General features: G+C 38.2%; 1 protein-coding gene across 8 annotated transcripts in view; it reads left to right on the top strand.

The window, feature by feature from the left end:
• Window positions 1–18,230, top strand: part of JAK1 (Janus kinase 1) — a 246,903-nt gene that overhangs the window by 120,779 nt on the left and 107,894 nt on the right. The window contains exon 1 of one of the 8 annotated variants that reach the window (XM_045477690.1): window positions 15,148–15,195. The exons of the other annotated variants lie outside the window; for them this stretch is intronic. The gene's annotated coding sequence lies outside the window, so the exon portion shown is untranslated. Of the gene's footprint in view, window positions 1–15,147; window positions 15,196–18,230 lie in introns of those variants that run through there. 8 annotated transcript variants of the gene reach the window in all.

Raw genomic sequence — 18,230 nt, 5'->3', positions numbered from 1 at the left:
CACTGTAATATGGCCTTTCACAGTAGGCACGTGGGTGTTTATTGAATAAATGCTAAGTCCTGTGTAGATATATACAATATGTAGATGTTGTAAATGAGAATGTTTTGCTGATGGGAATTTGGTCAGATTAAATCCTTGAGTCTTATATAAAGAGTTACAGTTTTGTGAAAGATTAGGTGTTTTGGAAGACATTAGTTGTATTCTTGGTCCTGTCAATATTGAGCTTAGATAAATACATTCAGGCAAATTACTGATGTTCCTCTTTAGGAATTGTTGTTTCCTTTTATAAAGAAAAGAGTGCTCTTTAATTCATAATGTTTCCTTGCCTGAAAGCTCAGGGCCGAGTTATTTGCTTGTTTTAGCTTGCTATCTGTTTTTTCTGACAATAATCTCCTTGCCTCAGTCTCCCATCAGATCGCTTGTCACATATGTTAAGTCCTTCCTTTAATGAGTGGTTCTGTCGTATGTGGCTTTTATATTCATGTAGGTAGCCTCAATGTCTTTTTTTGGTGATAGGATTATAAATAATAAATAGTAGCTCCTTAGTGTAACCATCCTGAAGTGACACCAAGATGGTAGAAGAGAAGTAACTGAGAAGAAACAGACAAAAAGGCTCTGGGGCAACATGGGAAACATGTTGTGGGTTTGGTGGAAAATGAGAAAACGACTTTATAAGTGTCTTGTAATCTTTTGATTAACATGTGCTTGGGGCAGGTTGTCTCCCAGGTTTGTGGGTGTGTAGCACATCTTTATCGATAGGAAGGAGAGGGAGCAAGAGGATGAAACTCGAGATTAGTGAACTTTTATGCCTGCTGTTGTATGTGCTTTGTATTTGGTATTTAATCTTTTCATAGAGAGTTGGATCTTAACAGCAGCATTTTCCAGATGGAGCAAACAAAGCCAATAAATAGCAGACCCAAAATTCAAATTTGAAGCCCTCTGGCATTAAAACAGATAAACACCCTTTCTACTCTTTCTACTCTGTCCCCAGCTTTACTGAGATATAATTGGAAAACGCTTCTCTTAGAAGAACCCTTTGTACTGTCTGGTCACTTGTCTCTTTGTTTTGTGTGTATGTTTTGTTTTGTTTTTTTGTTTTTGCTGTTTTGGCATTTAAACCAATGGAACTTGTTTCTGTCCCATTTTATAGCTTAATGCTTCTGAAGCAGTTTTTGCCTCTCCAAAAAGTGCCTCTCCGCACCTGTATTGTGTTTGGTATTGTTAGATGCTAAGCAATAAAGAGGATCTGAGAGGATTTTACCGTGAGGGGATGGGGGTGAAATAGGCAACTGGGTTCATTTAGCTGTCCTAAACAGAGTTTTCAGTACTTTCATGTGAAATCTTTTTGACAGTGTAAATCAAACTTGATTTACTGTTATTTTTTATTACCTGATTATTATATAGTATGTTCCGTGTTTACAGGTTTGGATCTAGATGTGTTGTGAAAAGCAGGCTGGACTTGGAACCAGCAAGAACTGGGTCTGAGGCTGTCTTCTGCCACAGCTAGGTCTGTGACTTTGGGTTCATAATTGACCCTCAGTTTTTCTCAGCTGTAAAATGGATTTACTAGTGCCTATCACAAAGGTAGTTTTGTGAAGGTTAAATGAGGTAGAACATATGAAATAACTTTAGAAGGCACCTGGTATTCAGCAGCATTTAATAAATGTTAGTTTCCCACTCTAGATACTGAAAATTGCCAGGGAATGTGTAAATGATTGTAATGTTTGCATGTTTATAAATGGGAACTTGATCGATAGATCATACTCAAGTTATGAACTTGTGACGCAGGAAACCTCCTAATGCAAATGGCTGGGTTCCCACTGCTACAAAAACATCAGTATAACATAGTGGCTCAGACTTCCACATCTGGAACTAGAGTCTGTGGGTTTGAATTCTGCTTTATTTTACTAGCTTTTTGATCCTGGGCAAGTTACTCAAACTCTTTGTGTCTTGGTTTCCTCCTGTGTAAAATGGGGATATTTTAGGTTGTAAGGATTACATGAGCATATGCATGAGCATGTGTGTGTACGTGTACCAATATGCCATAAGGGTTTGTCACTACTATTTACTATCACTCCTGTCTTTTCCTCATTGTGTAGACAGACCATAAATCACTGGAAATTCCTTGTAATTCCCTGCCATGTCTTCTCTTATCAGGGGAATCCTCTGTGCATTATAGATCTATCTTTTCCCTCTATCTTCAGTCCCTTTTTAGCTACTTCATTTTAACTGAGGCTGTCGTTTTCTCATATGCTCTCCACGGTGCTCTTCCTTGTACATTTCTTGTCTAGACACTTAAAAAAAAATGGCTTTGTTTTATGTGGAAACTGAACATTTTCTAATAATGAATGATAAACCCAGCTATGTGTTAAGGATACTTTTATGCCAGGGAAGATGAAAGCCATAAAGTCTCAAGCAGATTTTAAAAAAAGTGTATAAACTACTTGATTGTGTATTGAATGCTTACTCTGTGCCAGACATTAAGTTCAGTACATTGAGGCTAAGAATGATCAAATATGTTTAAAGACACCCAGGTTTTTTGTTTTTTTTCTTTTAATGTTTATATTTGAGAGAGGTGGAGGAGCAGAGAGAGAGGAGAGGGGAACAGGATCTGAAGCGGGCTCTGTGCTGACAGCAATGCCGACAGCAGAGAGACCAACGCGGGGCTGGAACTCACAAAGTGCGAGGTCATGGCCTGAGCTGAAGTGGGACGCTCAACGGACTGAGTCATCCAGGTGCTCCTAAAGGCACCCAGTTTTTTTTTTTTTTTTAATTTTTTTTTTTTAACATTTATTTATTTTTGAGACAGAGACAGAGCATGAACGGGGGAGGGGCAGAGAGAGAGGGAGACACAGAATCGGAAGCAGGCTCCAGGCTCCGAGCCATCAGCCTAAAGCCCGACGCAGGGCCCGAACTGACGGACCGCGAGATCGTGACCTGAGCTGAAGTCAGACGCTTAACCGACTCAGCCACCCAGGCGCCCCTAAAGGCACCCAGTTTTTAAGTGGAGGAACCTAGATTTGATTGAAGTGAGGCCTCCCTGACCCTTGGTTTCAAAATTCCTGAGGTGAGTTGCCTTAAAGCTGACAGCCACCTCTTCACCACTCCGTCTGCACCCCTTATTAACCTACTCTCTGCTTTCCCTTAAGCTCCAGCTCTCAAGGTGACAAGATCACTCACAGTTGCAGTAATGTTTCCTGCTCCTTTTTCAAGGCAGATGTATAGTGTTTCAGTTGCTGTATGTGTTAAATTGGTCTTTTGTGTGTTGGCTTGGAAACCTAGCCACATTTATAGCAGTGCGTGTTGGGGGAAAATGTGCTTTACATTTCAGACAGCCAACTGGGAGCAAATTTTCAAAAAGGCAAAACCTTTTATAAACTAGAGGTACCAATGTATTTGAGTATACATTGCCTGCATTGATATACTTGAAAGGCTTATATGTCATGCCTGAACTAGGCACGTTCTGGAATTTATACACATTATTACACTTCTGCTTAGCTGTCTGTTCTCATCTGTGCCTGACCTTTGTATCCCCAACCACCACCATTGTGTTTGGCACATACTAGGAACCCTATGAAGAGACCTATTTAGTCCTCTTTAAAAATTGATGGCTTTTTATACTTTTCTGTATGTTCGATATAGTTCAATAAAAAAAAAAATCAATGCAATAACGGTCAGGCAACATAGAAGGAGGGATGTTGCCACGCAGTTACTGATTAGATGAAAATACTGCTTATGCTAGACCGAGTTGAAGCATTGAAAGGTATTTGGGAGCCAGACACTTAGACAATATTGCTTTGATTATTGGAAGGCAAGGAAAGCAGTCAAACGAGTTCTTTCTTGGCTTGGAGTCTTGTTTACTTTTCTCAGGTTGAAGTGATAGCTCTAATGGTTTTAAGGAATCAGGGAGACAGGTCTGCCATGAACCCAGCATATTGGGTTCTAAGTTTATAAACATTTTCTAGTTGGTGTTGTTTAAAGGTTTGTAGTACACAGTGATCATAAAATCTTATAATAATTGTAAGAGTTGGAAGAAATTGAAGTCACCCAGAGATACTTCCCCAGTTTTATAAGAGAAAACTAGGAATAAGAGCATTTGTGTGGCTTGCTCAAGACCTCAGTGGGCCACCACTTCTGTGTTTTATTTATTTACTTATTCATTCGTTCAACTGTTTATTTTTGAACTAGAGAGAGTGCGAGTGGGGAAGGGAGAGAGAGAGAGAGAGGGAGGGAGGGAAGATCCGAAGCGGGCTCTGCACTGACAGCAAAGAGCCCGATGTGGGGCTCAAATTCATAGAACCACGTGGTCATGACCTGAGCCGAAGTCAGATGCTTAACTGACTGAGCCACCCAGGCGCCCCTTTGTGTTATTTTTAAAATACGACCTCATGCAGAATTTGTGATAGAGTGGTAAAATGATATAGAAAGTATTGACATGTAGAACTTAAGAAACTAAATGCCCATTTGTTGAAATAGTTCTGAGAAGTTTAAGATGTATTTGTGGGTGAAAGATTTAGAGATTATTTAAGAGCAGTGGGGGTTATGTAGGGTCCAGCCATTGGACAGTGGACATTGTGAAGTGCAGTGTCTTGTGGGAGAAGAGCGATCATGCTGCTCTCTTTGGCTCTTGGCATATTGGAAGTTACAGAGGTTAGGGACCAAGTCTCTCTTGATTATCCATTAGTCCCAGTCAAGCCCTATCCCTGCTGCCAAGCAGACCGTCAGTAAGTATTACTGAACACGTGAATGCCAATTATAAGATGCTAAGTATGGGGTGTGTTGTGTAAGTTTGATTGTTTTGGCTGGCATTTCTTTTTTATGTTCCTTTTATCAGGAGAAAAGCCACTTTACCAAGCATTTCCAGCCTGTTAGACCTTAATGGAGGTAACAGTTAATATTAAGAGCAGCAAAAACAAAGTATTGTGAGGTCAGGGAGATAAAAAGGTGTTCGGTATAACTTTCATTTGAGACTTAAGGCAGCTGAGATTCAGAGGAGTGAAGCAGTTATGAGCTAGCCTGGAGCCCTGTACTCTCCCATTGTGCCCCAGGGCTGCACTTGACTGCTCGTGACTGGTTTGGGGGCACAGCACAAACTGTGATGCCTTCTTCTGTTGCAGTCCGCTCAAGTTCATCTGCTCACCCACTGGCTCCTCTGTCCACCTGGCTCCCCAGAGCCTCCCGGAGGCTTAGAATTTATGCCTGCTGTCTTCTGGTCACACTCAAGGCCCTAATCACATAGCTGAGTCAGAATGACCTGTCCTTGACATCTTGCAATGAGGCCTGCTCTTACCTAATATTCTCACTGTGGGAATGAAGCCTCAGGAAGTAATTCAGTCCAGGTATTTATGGCTGAAACAGGTGCCTTAAAGCAAGATAGTCTGCTCACCTTGACTTGGGACTCTGAGGAGAGAGGTTTTTTACTTCCTCTTTTGACCTTTACCTTAAGTCATTTAAAAGCTATAGCCTACAAATGCAAAATAATCGTTAACTGTTCGATTTTCTAGAAGTAAGATACATATGCTGTAGAGTCTTTTGTATTATGTTTAGTTTCTTTTTCACAGTATAATACCATTTATTTTACAAACTCGTTACCCAAACTATATATTCTTTATGTACACGTATATGTAACAGATATATAGAAAACTAATGATGGCAACTGAAACTATTATTTGAGTATTTTGAAGGTACATGAGAATACATTTATTTAATGTTTCTATAATTACAATATTTACTTTTAAAGAGATTATAATGATTATAAATATAGGAATTTAAAAATCGTATATTAATATGAAGCTGTCAGGGCCGTCTTAAAAATGCCATAAAATGAAATAAAACTATTTCTACTCAAAGATGGCTTTTGTATCAATAATTAGAATTCTTTTTACTATTAACACTATTTAGATATGTCAACTGCTAACCCCTCTTATTTTCCATTTAAGGTTTATTTTTACAATACTTCTCACACTATGAAATTAAATACTCTATGGAAGTCTATACTGGCTCATCACTGTCACCATTAAAGTAAAGATCTTCTGCACACACTATATAAAAAAGTATATGCTTTTATATACTCTTCAAGGCATCCACTAATTTTATTTTATTTTATTTTTAAAATTTACATCCAAATTAGTTAGCATATAGTGCAACTATGATTTCAGGAGTTGATTCCTAAATGCCCCTTACCCATTTAGCCCATCCCCCCTCCCACAACTCCTCCAGTAACCCTCAGTTTTTTCTCCATCTTTAAGAGTCTCTTATATTTTGTCCCTCTCCCTGTTTTTATATTATTTTTGCTTCCCTTCCCTTGTGTGCATCTGTTCTGTGTCTTCAAGTCCTCATATGAGTGAAGTCATATGATATGTCTTTCTCTGGCTAATTTCACTTAGCATAATACCCTCTAGTTCCATCCATGTAGTTGCAAAGGGCAAGATTTCATTCTATCTAATTGCTGTGTAATACTCCATTGCATATATGTGTGTGTGTGTGTGTGTGTGTGTGTGTGTGTGTGTGTGTGTGTATGGGTAAGGGGCACATCTTTATCTACTCATCCATCAATGGACATTTGGGCTGTTTCCATACTTTGGCTATTGTTGATAGTGCTGCTATAAACATGGGGGTGCATGTGTCCCTTTGAAACAGCACACCTGTATCCTGTGGATAAATGCCTAGTAGGGCAATTGCTGGGTCGTAGGGTAGTTCTATTTTTAATTTTTTGAGGAACCTTCACACTGTTTTCCAGAGTGGCTGCACCAGTTTGCATTCCCACCAGCAGCGTAAAAGAGATCCTCTTTCTCCGCATCCTCGCCAACATCTGTTGTTGCCCGGATTGTTAATGTTAGCAGTTCTGAGAGGTGTGAGGTGGTATCTCATTGTGGTTTGGATTTGTATTTCCCTGATGATGAGTGATGTGGAGCATTTTTTCATGTGTCAGTTGGCCATCTGGATGTCTTCTTTGGAGAAGTGTCTATTCCTGTCTTTTGCCCATTTTTTCACTGGATTATTTGTGATAAATTCTCTATAGATTTTGAATACTAACCCTTTTTCTATGTCATTTGCAAATATCTTCTCCCATTCTGTTGGTTGCCTTTTAGTTTTGCTGATTGTTTCCTTTGCTGTGCAGAAGCTTTTTATTTTGATGAGGTCCCAGTAGTTCATTTTTGTTTTTGTTTCCCTGGACTCTGGAGACGTGTTGAGTAAGAAGTTCCTGCAGCAAAGATCAAAGAGGTTTTTGCCTGCTTTTGCCTCGAGGATTTTGATGGCTTCCTGTCTTACATTTAGGTCTTTCATCCATTTTGAGTTTATTTTTGTGTTTGGAGTAAGAAAGGGTCCAGGTTCATTCTTCTCCATGTCGCTGTCCAGTTTTCCCAGGACCACTTGCTGAAGGGGAGTGTCTTTATTCCATTGGTTATTCTTTCCTGCTTTGTCCAAGATTAGTTGGCCCTATGTTTGTGGGTCCATTTCTGGGTTCTCGATTCTGTTTCATTGATCTGAATGACTGTTTTTGTGCCATATGTTTAGTTTCTATAGACACTAGGTAGGCACTTGCATTTTTAGTTGTTTATCTAAAGAGGTTTTTTTTTTTTTTTTTTTTTAATTACTTTGTTTAGCCGGTCTATTATGTTCAACAAGTAGTTACAGTTTCGTCTGGAATACTGTCAGCCATTGTTTTATTTACTTGCAGAGAAGTCAGGATGTCAGCCTAAATTGGTGCTTCCTAGGCAATCACTTGAAACTTGCTATAGTACCTGAATTCTTCTTTTAAAATTTTATTTCACATTTTAAAGAAATTAAGACAAATACTATACATGAATTTTAGAAAAATTAAATGAAAATTATTTTTACCTGACCTATCACTCAGATAAACATTTTTGTTATTATCTTAGTGTTTATTATGTCAGACTTTGTTTCATGCATAATGGACCTATAAATTTTAAAAAAAAATCAAGGAGATCATAGAACATAATGCTGTTTTGTAATCTGGTTTTTTTCACCAAGTGGTTCCTCACAATTTTATCCCCATATGGTAATAATTTTGGTTAGGGTGACCTAATGTTTTATGGTACATAGTTTTCCTTCTAAAGTGCAACATGCATTGTTTGTTTTTCCTACTGTAAATAATCCTATTGAAAACATCTTTGTGCCTCCATTTTTGTGTACTTTTCTGATTGTTTCCTTAGGAGGCTGTGAATGGTATTGCTTTGTGAAATTTTTTCACATTTTAAGATTTTGGATACTTATTTATGTCATGGTTTAAAAAGCATCTGCTGTGCTCTAATGGAAACATCATAAATCTGCCCAGTTGGTGTTGTACAATAGGTTGCATAGGTTCTTTGGTGAATGTATGGTTGTGGGGATTTTGGATTCCTGAGCAGTGTTTCTAATGGTTAGATTTCCCCGGAGTACCATAAACATTCTGGGCTGCCAGATTCCAAGATTTACTTTGAAGCTGTGAGGTGGAAGCCACCTTAAATACTTAAATAGTGGGAAGATAATCTGTGGAAGAGACAGGCTTTATCATTGTGTGTTTACCAGGTGTGTTGTAGTGAACCTTGAAAAGTCTTCCGAGTAAAATAGGGACTCCTTTTTCCCCCTTATGATTAAAATACTTTCTGCTAATCTTTCGTGACAAAGAGAGACACCCAAAAGCAATTTCAGAAGACAGATCTTTTACTGATCAGTGGTTATCAAGATTTCACATGGATAGTATTCTCAGTGTTCTCAAGTTATTTTATCAGTCAGGTCTGTTTCAGTGGAATAAGCAAGGCTAGTTTATCTTTGCAAAGGCTTGCTACAACAAGCTCATAACTGTATTCCCTGGGGAGCAAAGAATACTTTTAAGATTTTGCTTTAGGCATCTCTGTGCAGCCTTATGCTATGAGCCTTTCAGGTTCTATATGTGAAACTGGTGTGACATTAATTCTAGCATGACAGCTTTTCAGATAGTCTTTTTGCTTAAGTGAAAGTCTGCAGCGCTAACACCATGCTGGGTACATTAATTTCTTTTCTCTTTATTTGCTCCTTTCTCCTTGCCTCCTGATTTATACAAGAGAGTCATTATACCTAAGCGGTCCTACAATTTTTTGATTAGATTTATATTTGATAAAATTAAACTGTGTCAATAATTAATGGAAACCAAACCAAGGGAACCTATGTTAATGGAGCATTGAGTTGAAGACCTGGTAGAGGGCAAAGTTCTTAGAGCACAGATGAGAGATCCTATCTGTGTATTATCTTCCTGTTCTTTGACTTCAGTGTTCACGTGTTCCTTCCAAAGCCTCCGTTTCAGGGTAATAAAACAGGCACTCTTTTCTATGTTATACTTCAGGTAATTTAGAAACATTGATACTTCTAATTCAGTCTATTTCGGTATGAGCCTTTAATGCTTTGTAAGTCTCTCCTTCTATATATAATCTAGTGTAGATTTAATGATTTTTTTTTAATTATGTTTTTTCTTCATAAATGTAATAGTACTCAGGCCTAATATAATGCTGTATTTACCAACTGGAAAGATGATGTTAAATTTGAAATTGTACTCACAAAATTATGGAATTGTGTACTACTGTTCTAATAAAGGCATGTGATACTGCAGATAAGATATCACATGGAGCTATGGAGAGAAAATTCTTCCACAAGGACCTGTATAGTTCAGCATGATTTTGCTTTTTTTTTTTTGGATTTCTGTGTTGTCCCTGGTGACTTACAAAAGATGTTGAGGTTTATTGGCCCATGGAACTAGAGCCTTTTAAAAGGAGGGAGGGAAAGAATCCATGAGATTCAGTGATGTCAAGGCATGATCCCTTCATTAGGGTTCTAGTTTCTGTTTCATTGGTCTCATTTCTTGCCAATAGTAAGGTTTTCTCCAAGTGGCTTGAAAGAGAAGAACTGGCTGCCCCAAGATGATATTCTTCTGGCTTCTGTTCATCAAATCTCCCTGAGGGTCTCTTGCTTGAGTCACTCCTCAGTCCTGTAGGTAGATAGTGGGTGGTCAGGCCTCCATCATGGATGGGGATCAGGCAGGACACTGCCTGAATTGTAGCCCTAACAGAACCACATGGGATGAGAAATTTCTAGGCATAGATGTCTACCATAACATCTTGAACTGGAAGTTTTTTAAAAACTTTGTTTTCAATTGTGAAATACACAACATAAAATATACCATCTTAGCCATTTTTAAGTTATAGTTCAGCAGTATTAAGTACATTCACATTGTTGTGCAGCCTGGCTCCAGAACTCTCTTCATCTTGCAAAACTAAAACTATATTCCCACTTAAATGTACTGCCCAGCCTCCATTCTCCCCCTCTTCCATCCCCTGGCAACCACCATTCTACTTTCTATGATTTTAACTACTCTAGCTACCTCATATGAGTGAAATCACACTGTAGAGGTGGAAACTTTTTCCTTTCTTCTAGGTTCATTGGCTGGTCTAATAATTAAATTGGCATCAGATAGATCAACAGGAGAAAAACATTTAATTTTATACATATGAAAGCTCATAAAAATATGAGACACGAAGTGACAAAGCAGGCAACTTTTTATACCTTAAACAATAAATTTGTGAAGAATTGGCAAGACAGAGAAGTTTGGGCTTGGGATAGCAAATTAACGAAGAAGTAACACGTTATGTCTATATAGCCTTTTCCACCCTGGATTTGCTGTTTCTAGCAATAAGGGTGCTTTCTACCCTGTAGGTGCAAGGAGGGTACCTTTCACATGGGGGAATTTATGCCCTGCTTTCAGGGGTACAGGGGAGGGTCAGAGTATCCTTCTTGTACTGGCTATTTTTAAAGTAACTTTAATTCAAAATAACCAGTATGTCAGAGTGACACATTTTAGGGCAGTCTGCCTGGAACTCCCTCAATACAGTATTTGTCCTTTTGTGATTGGCTTACTTCACTTAGCATAATGTCCTCAAGATTCATCCATGTTGTAGGATATTTCAGAATTTTTCTCCTTTTTAAAACTAAATATTCTGTTGAATGTGTATACCACATTTTGTTTATCCATTCATCTGTCAGTGGACACTTGGGTTGCCTTATACCTTTAGGCGATTGTATATAATGCTATGAACGTGGATGTACAGATATCTCTTTGAGACCCTGGTTTCACTTGCTTTGGAAACTGGCAGTTTCCTAACTCAAACAGGACCAAAATGAAGTTCATCTTTTCCCTTAAAAACTTTCCTGTATCTTAACCTCCCTTTCCTGTCACCTCCACTGGTCACCTAAGCCCAATCCTGGGGCTTTTTTATCTCCTTTCTCATCTCATTTAATGTTTAAACATCCTTTTAATCCAGTGCATCTCTGAGTATGTTTGTTCTGAAGGTGTCCTTTGAATAAAAAATTTCATGATCTGGTAAGTTTGGGAATTAGATGTTGTTTAGTTTATCCTTTTCTTGGAGAACCAAAATGTATGTTAACATTCTAAAGTCTCAAGAAGTCTTGCAGTAAAGTAACTCTTGAATATTACTGAGTTAACTGTTTTCCAGGTACACTTGATTATGGAATCAGTGTTTCACTTAACACTTTACTCATATGGATTCCAGTAAGAAACACAGCTCTCATCTCTCCTTTCTATCTCTACTCCTACTGCCTGCCTTCCTTTAGTTTTTATCTCTTGCTTGGACTATAGCCTAAACCTCTGAAATCAGGAGTTTTAAATCTTTTTTTTAAATCTCATCGATCCATTTGGCAGTCAGTTGAAGCCTCCTTCTCTTGGAATAAGAGAGCATATACAATTAAATACACAGGATTACAGATCATTCACTGATTTGCTAGAGAAGCTGTCATCTGGTTCATCATCAGTTACTGCAGACTGGAAATGCTTTGTGGGGAGAGTATTGTATGGTGGGGAATAGTGTAGGCAGTACAGTTAGGACAGTCTCTGTGGGCAAGTTATTGAATTTCTCTGTCTCAGTTTACTCATCTATAAAACTAAGATAGTAATAGTACCTGCCTCATAGGATTGTTCTGAGAATTAAGTGAGTCCTTATATTTAAAGCACTTATAATGGTGACTGATATATAAAAGTGCCCAGTAGCTGTTAGTTGCTATTTCTTTCCTCCCTTCCTCTGTGGTAGCATTATTTTGATCACATTGCAAAAGATGATTTATGGTTCCTGTGAGGTTCATTACTTGCAGATTTTGCATGCGTTTCCATAGTTCATCCCCAATGAAGGAAAAATGCATCTGGTAACATTACCTGTAACTAACTTTTTTGGTGCTCAGTAAGTGGAAAATAAAGAACATCCTTTAGTGTAGAACGTTTGCTTTATTTATTTATTCATTTATTTATTTTAAGATAAAAAAATTCTTAAGAAATCTTTCCACCCAGTGTGGAACCCCAAGATCAAGAGTCATACACTCCACTGACTGAGCCAGCCAGGCACCCCGAATATTTGCTTTATTTAACAAACACTTATTCTCAAAACCTAGAAAACAGAATATTAGAGGAAACACGTGGAAGGAAGTATGGTTACGGGTGAATGGCTGACAGTTATTTTTACTGAGACCTAAATTTTCCCTTTGAAAGTTTCAGCAGGTAAAAGCATGAATTCCAGTCATAGCCCTGTGACTTTGGGCAAGTTACCTAATACCTTGCCATTTACTTATTTACCACCATTTGCTTATTTGCAGGAATGGGGCTGGTTATTCCTCTGAGGGTTAATTTGAATATTAAATGAGATGACTTACACAGAAAACACAGCCCCTGGTAGATGGTCTGTAAATGGTTTCCTCTCTCCTTGGAGGGAAGTGGAAGAGTATCCCTGTGTGATCGATTGCTCAGCTCCAGTGTTCTTCGCTGTGGGTGGCAAATGTCCCTCTTAGGCTTTCTTGGCAAGCGTTTTATTTTTTTATTTTTTATTTTTTATTTTTTCAACGTTTATTTATTTTTGGGACAGAGAGAGACAGAGCATGAACGGGGGAGGGGCAGAGAGAGAGGGAGACACAGAATCGGAAACAGGCTCCAGGCTCTGAGCCATCAGCCCAGAGCCCGACGCGGGGCTCGAACTCAAGGAGTGCGAGATCGTGACCTGGCTGAAGTCGGACGCTTAACCGACTGCGCCACCCAGGCGCCCCTTGGCAAGCGTTTTAAACAACAACAACAACAACAACAACAACAACATCATCATCATCATCATCATCATCATCATTGGTGGTAGTGTTGATGTTTTGTTTGGCATGGGTGCTATATGGTTCAGAAACCCAAGCACTATATAACAAGGTACACATTGAGAAAGCTCCTTTCCATCCTTGTGTCTGGCAACTTCCTTCCCTGCCTACATAAGTATCCTCCTTTATTAATTTCTTGTGTTCAGATACAGTTAATACAAGTGTATATTTTGCCTCTCTATATACTGTTCTGCACTTTGCTTTTTTCTTCTTGCAGTATATCCTTCTCACTTTTTTTTATTAGGACATAGAGTATTTCCTTATTTACATGCATGCATGCAAGTATGTATGTGCATGTGTGTATATTTGTATATGTATTAGAGCTCCAGAGTTTTCCAGTGTGTGAATGTACCATGGTTTACTTAACTAGTTCCCGTATTCATGTATATTTGGTTTCTTTCTACATTTTTGCTGTTGCAAACAGTGCTTCTTCATATAACCTCATATGTACAAGGTTGGACAAATTCCCAGATGGTACTGTTGGATTAAAAGATAAGCATGTTTATCATTTTTATTAATATCGAAAATTGCTTTCCATGAGGTTTGTACTATTTTGCATACATTGGTATGCATTTATTTTTATTTTGCATTGCAGATAGTTCTTACCTCTCTTCCCTCCTGGCCCCCCATACCTTTTTTGAGCTGCCATCTTGTTACTATAGAAGGTATTGTACAAATGGAAGTGATCCCTTCCGGTGTTTCCTAAGTGGTACTGGGCTGTTCAAATTCAGTGTTTTCCAAGCCAGATACTAGGGCACAGGGTTATAGTGTGGTGTGAGACAAGGCTTTCTGCCCATCCTTATCTGCTCTTGTCCCTGTCTTGGGATCTGAGGATGGAATGGGTGGGTGTATTGTGTGCCTGAGGCACCAGGTAGGTATGGGGAGATAGTCAATTGCCCTGCACATAAAATATTATTGGCTACAGTCTCCCATCCTTGGAAGTTATTTATATTTTAGGGAATTATGTTCACTGCTTTTTGCAAAAGTTATTTCTGTTTATTGAAGGTTTATAATAAGAGAAAAGAATAAAAAACACTTGGAATCTCATAACCATTGTTAATATTTTAACAAATATTCTCTCAATCTTATGGCCGTATCTTGATCATAAATGGTGATCATGTACTGCATGATGTTTTATAACCTTTCATTTATTAGTGCATTAGGAATATCATTCTATCTTTCAGTAATCATACACACACACACACACACACACACACACGAACATGTATGTATATATATGTGTGTGTTTGTGTAGAATTCTGGGTGGCTTCACTACAATTCTATGTTCCTGGATGGATGAACATTTTAAGATTGTTTTGTTAGTCATTTTAAACAGCCTTATGATGAAGATCCTTGTAGTTTAATCTTATGTATCATTGTTATTTTCTTAGAAGAAATTCCTAGAAGTAGAACTGCTGGGTCAAAGCACATGTGCAGTTGCTCAGTTCTACTGAATGCTCAGGCATTCCTGAGACACTATAACCATAGTTAAAACTAGTAACCCAACATAATAAAAGGTTACATTTTGGGTTTTGAAGGAATTAGGGAAAAAAACCCAACAAAACAGCTTCTCTGGCTTTAATTTCTCATTAGCCAAATAGAACCCAATCACTAAACCAAAAATAAGCATGTTATAATTATTTTTAAAATCTTTACTGGAATTAAATATAATAATGAATGATTAATAAATATAGGAAAATATAACAATTTAATGATTAAAAATAGAAAACAAATGTAATGCTGCATTTAGCTTTTCACATGATGTTATTTTTCATTTGGTCTTTTTCTTTCTTTTTAAAAAATTAAGACAGTTCCTTTATTTTGAACAAGAAAGTTGTGTAAGCAATTGAAAATATGCCCCATTATAAGAGAGGTTCTTCCCTCATTCTACAGCATACCCCAACATATAATTTTTGAAGGAAAAATACCAGATTTAGTTAATTATGTTACTTACTTTTATTCCTTCTTCTAGGGCAGGTGTGGCATTGACTGATATCTGGCTTAAAGTCTAAAAATGATGCCCAGGTAGAGCATGCTAAATTGTTACATTTGGGGAGATTAACCTTTCATTTGGGTTAAAGTTGAATGCATGTACTAACACAGTGCAACTGAGCCACTATTCTTGATTTAATTAAAGAAAATAAATGTGCTTTATCCACATTTTTGCAGTTTGTTTCATTACAAATCCATTGTTTCTTTCACTTAAAAATATTCTAATGAAATAATCTTGCAAAGGAAAGCTATCCTAGCTGTGAGTCCACAATAAAAAAGCAAAGAGTAAATGTTTAATTTTCTGTTCAGTTGTGTTTAGGACCTTTACAAATAAAGGAGCACCACTGTGCTGCCTCTGCCAAAAATTTCACATTCTCTCCTTGAGCCTCAAAGTGGTAACATTGGTTCTGCAGCAAACAGCCAGAACAACAATACTCTTTTCATCCACTGTGAAGTCGTGATAAATTCCTGCAGGAAATAGCAGGTCTTCTTTCTCCATGAAGCTCTGGAGCCACTGTCGTCTTTATCTCTGATATCAAAATCTCCACTCTCATCTGAGATAGATCAAATTCCATCATTAAATGTTCCTCCTAAAACATCTTATTTTTTCCTTCTAATTTGGAAGTTTATCTTTGCATATTTTTTCTTCTAATTTGGAACTTTATCTTCACATACGGTTGTTATGTTCATCCAGGAGTAGTTTTTCTCCTTTTGGATTTTATCTAATTCTAGATTGTTCTCACGGTCGTCAGCAACCTGTTCCCAGTGACAGATACCAAGCTGATGCGATTGCTGCAGGCTGACTGGACTTCAGTAGAGGTTCCTCTGGCCTGTATCCCACGCTTCCAGCATCTCCTCTCCCTCGCCTGAGTATCGCCTGCAAATCCTGGGGGGTACTGATGGGACACAGCCGACCTCAGGCTCTTCATTTGGTCTTTAGATTCAGACATTTCCTCTGAACTTACACAGTCAGGTGGCTCGAGTTGTGTGGGGATCTGATAATAACTGACTTTCAGACCATAGTTAAATCATTTCATGCTACTGAGCTTCGGTGTATTCATCTGTAACACGAAGCTCCTTTGTAGGCATTTGAATGTAATGTCCCAGCTCTGAGGTCCCCTTTGCAGCCCCAGTTTCACTGATAGGAGGGACAGTTTTTTTGCATTCTAACCATGGGAAATTTGAAATGTTGACTTCACTTCATTTTTATGTCCCTAAAATAGAAGAAAACAATCATTTTACCTTTGATTCCTGATTATTATCAGGGTAATGAGCAGGTAAGCTTCAATGAAAGCCCCAAATGAAGGAATTTCCAGTATTGTTATTGTAGTCTATATTTAAAAGTGTTTCCATAGAGGGGCGCCTAGGTGGCTCAGTTGGTTAAGCGTCCAACTTTGGCTCAGGTCATGATCTCACAGTTTGTCAGTTCGAGCCCTGCCTCGGGCTCTGTGCTGACAGCTCAGAGCCTGGAGCCTGCTTCGGGGTTCTGTGTCTCCCTCACCCTCTGCCCCTCCTCTGCTCACTCCCCCACTTCCAAAAATAAACACATATTAAACAAAAAGTATTTCCATAGAGTTAAGGAATGAATTTTTTTTTTCACATGAAGATGCAAAGTTACAGTGCAAGTTACTTGCAGTGTGCATGCAAGTTAAATTCTTGACTCTTTTCAGACCCTTAGGGATGAATCATTTTGGGATAGCCAAGTTTTCTAGATGGATGAGAGTTTATTCTTATGACCATATTTTAAAAACTTTAATCACTTTGATGAAAAAGTTCAAAAATATATTTATTATGTCTTTGCACTGAGGTAACTAGAGCCAATATATTTGTCTCTATTAATCAGGTTCAGTTATGAATGTAAGTTGTTATGCTGAGCCTTGTGCTTATAGGGGCATAGCATGGCCTGGAGTAAAAAGACCTGGGCTTAAATTTACATTTTACTACTATTTGTTTGCTCAGCAAACCCCTCCTAACTTCACTTTCCTCATCTTTTAAGAAATTGAGATTGAAAATCTTTGTATATGATAGATCTTCCGTAAGTGATAGCTATTAATGATTGGGATGATAAATGGAGGGGTGTCCTCCATTGTCTATTGAATTGTGTGTATACACACTCTTTCTGTCTCACACACACAACATATATACTATACACAGTGTATTTGTTTCATACTGACTAGCTTTGGACTAGAATTCTTGTGCTTTCTATAATTTTTCTATCAACCTCTCTGTTTTCACTTCCTGAAGTGATCAGTGTGCCTATGTATAGAGCCTTATCCCATAGGATTTACAGGCTTGTTGGCATCTAGTCACTTTTATTTTATGCACAACTCTACATGAGAAGGCCTGGCAACATATAATGTTCATGAATATTTGTGTGAAATTTCTGTAGCATTTCCTTTGGTGAACTCATATTTCATGTGTGTTCCAAAACAATGAAGCTTAGCGTTATTCAAACATAAGAGTGTATTTGCACACTGGTCTTTATTTACAGAGGAATAGTATTGAGCCACCCACTGGGGAGACACGTAGTCTAAGTGGTTCTTTTATTTCCTCTCCCCTTTTTATTGACAGTGTGGCACACATACACCAATAGTGGTATAATACATCTGAGTTTCAAAGCACAGATTGAAACCATGTGGTTTTGTTTTTTTAAGCCTTGTATAGGGATTATGTCTAGGACCTTGACCTTAAAAGTTACACATCTATCGTGTGCCCAACCTTTGTGCACTGGATGATATCCCCATTTAAAGATGAGGGAGCCAAGATTTGCAGAAATTAAGTACCTCGTTTTGTAGATGAGTAACTCCTGTCTGACTTCAAAGTTCTTGCTTTTTACCACAAATCATGCTATATGTTAGCTCCAAACTGAAGCTCTTGTGAACTTGGGTGGATGTATTGGAGTGATGAGCAGTAAGCTGCCATCTGCTATCTCAACTACATGGTCACTTTCAGAGGCGTGTGTTGTGCTCATATGTATATATTTATGCAAAGATACACTGCTCACAGAACCATCCCACATCTTCCTGCCTCCAGAAAAGATGGCTGGTGGCAGCCAGAACAGTGTGCCA

This window comes from Leopardus geoffroyi, chromosome C1 (genome assembly GCF_018350155.1).
Source record: "Leopardus geoffroyi isolate Oge1 chromosome C1, O.geoffroyi_Oge1_pat1.0, whole genome shotgun sequence".
In the NCBI taxonomy this organism is placed as follows: domain Eukaryota; kingdom Metazoa; phylum Chordata; class Mammalia; order Carnivora; family Felidae; genus Leopardus; species Leopardus geoffroyi.
Note: the sequence above shows the minus strand (reverse complement) of the source record. Positions and strands in the feature narration are given on the sequence as shown.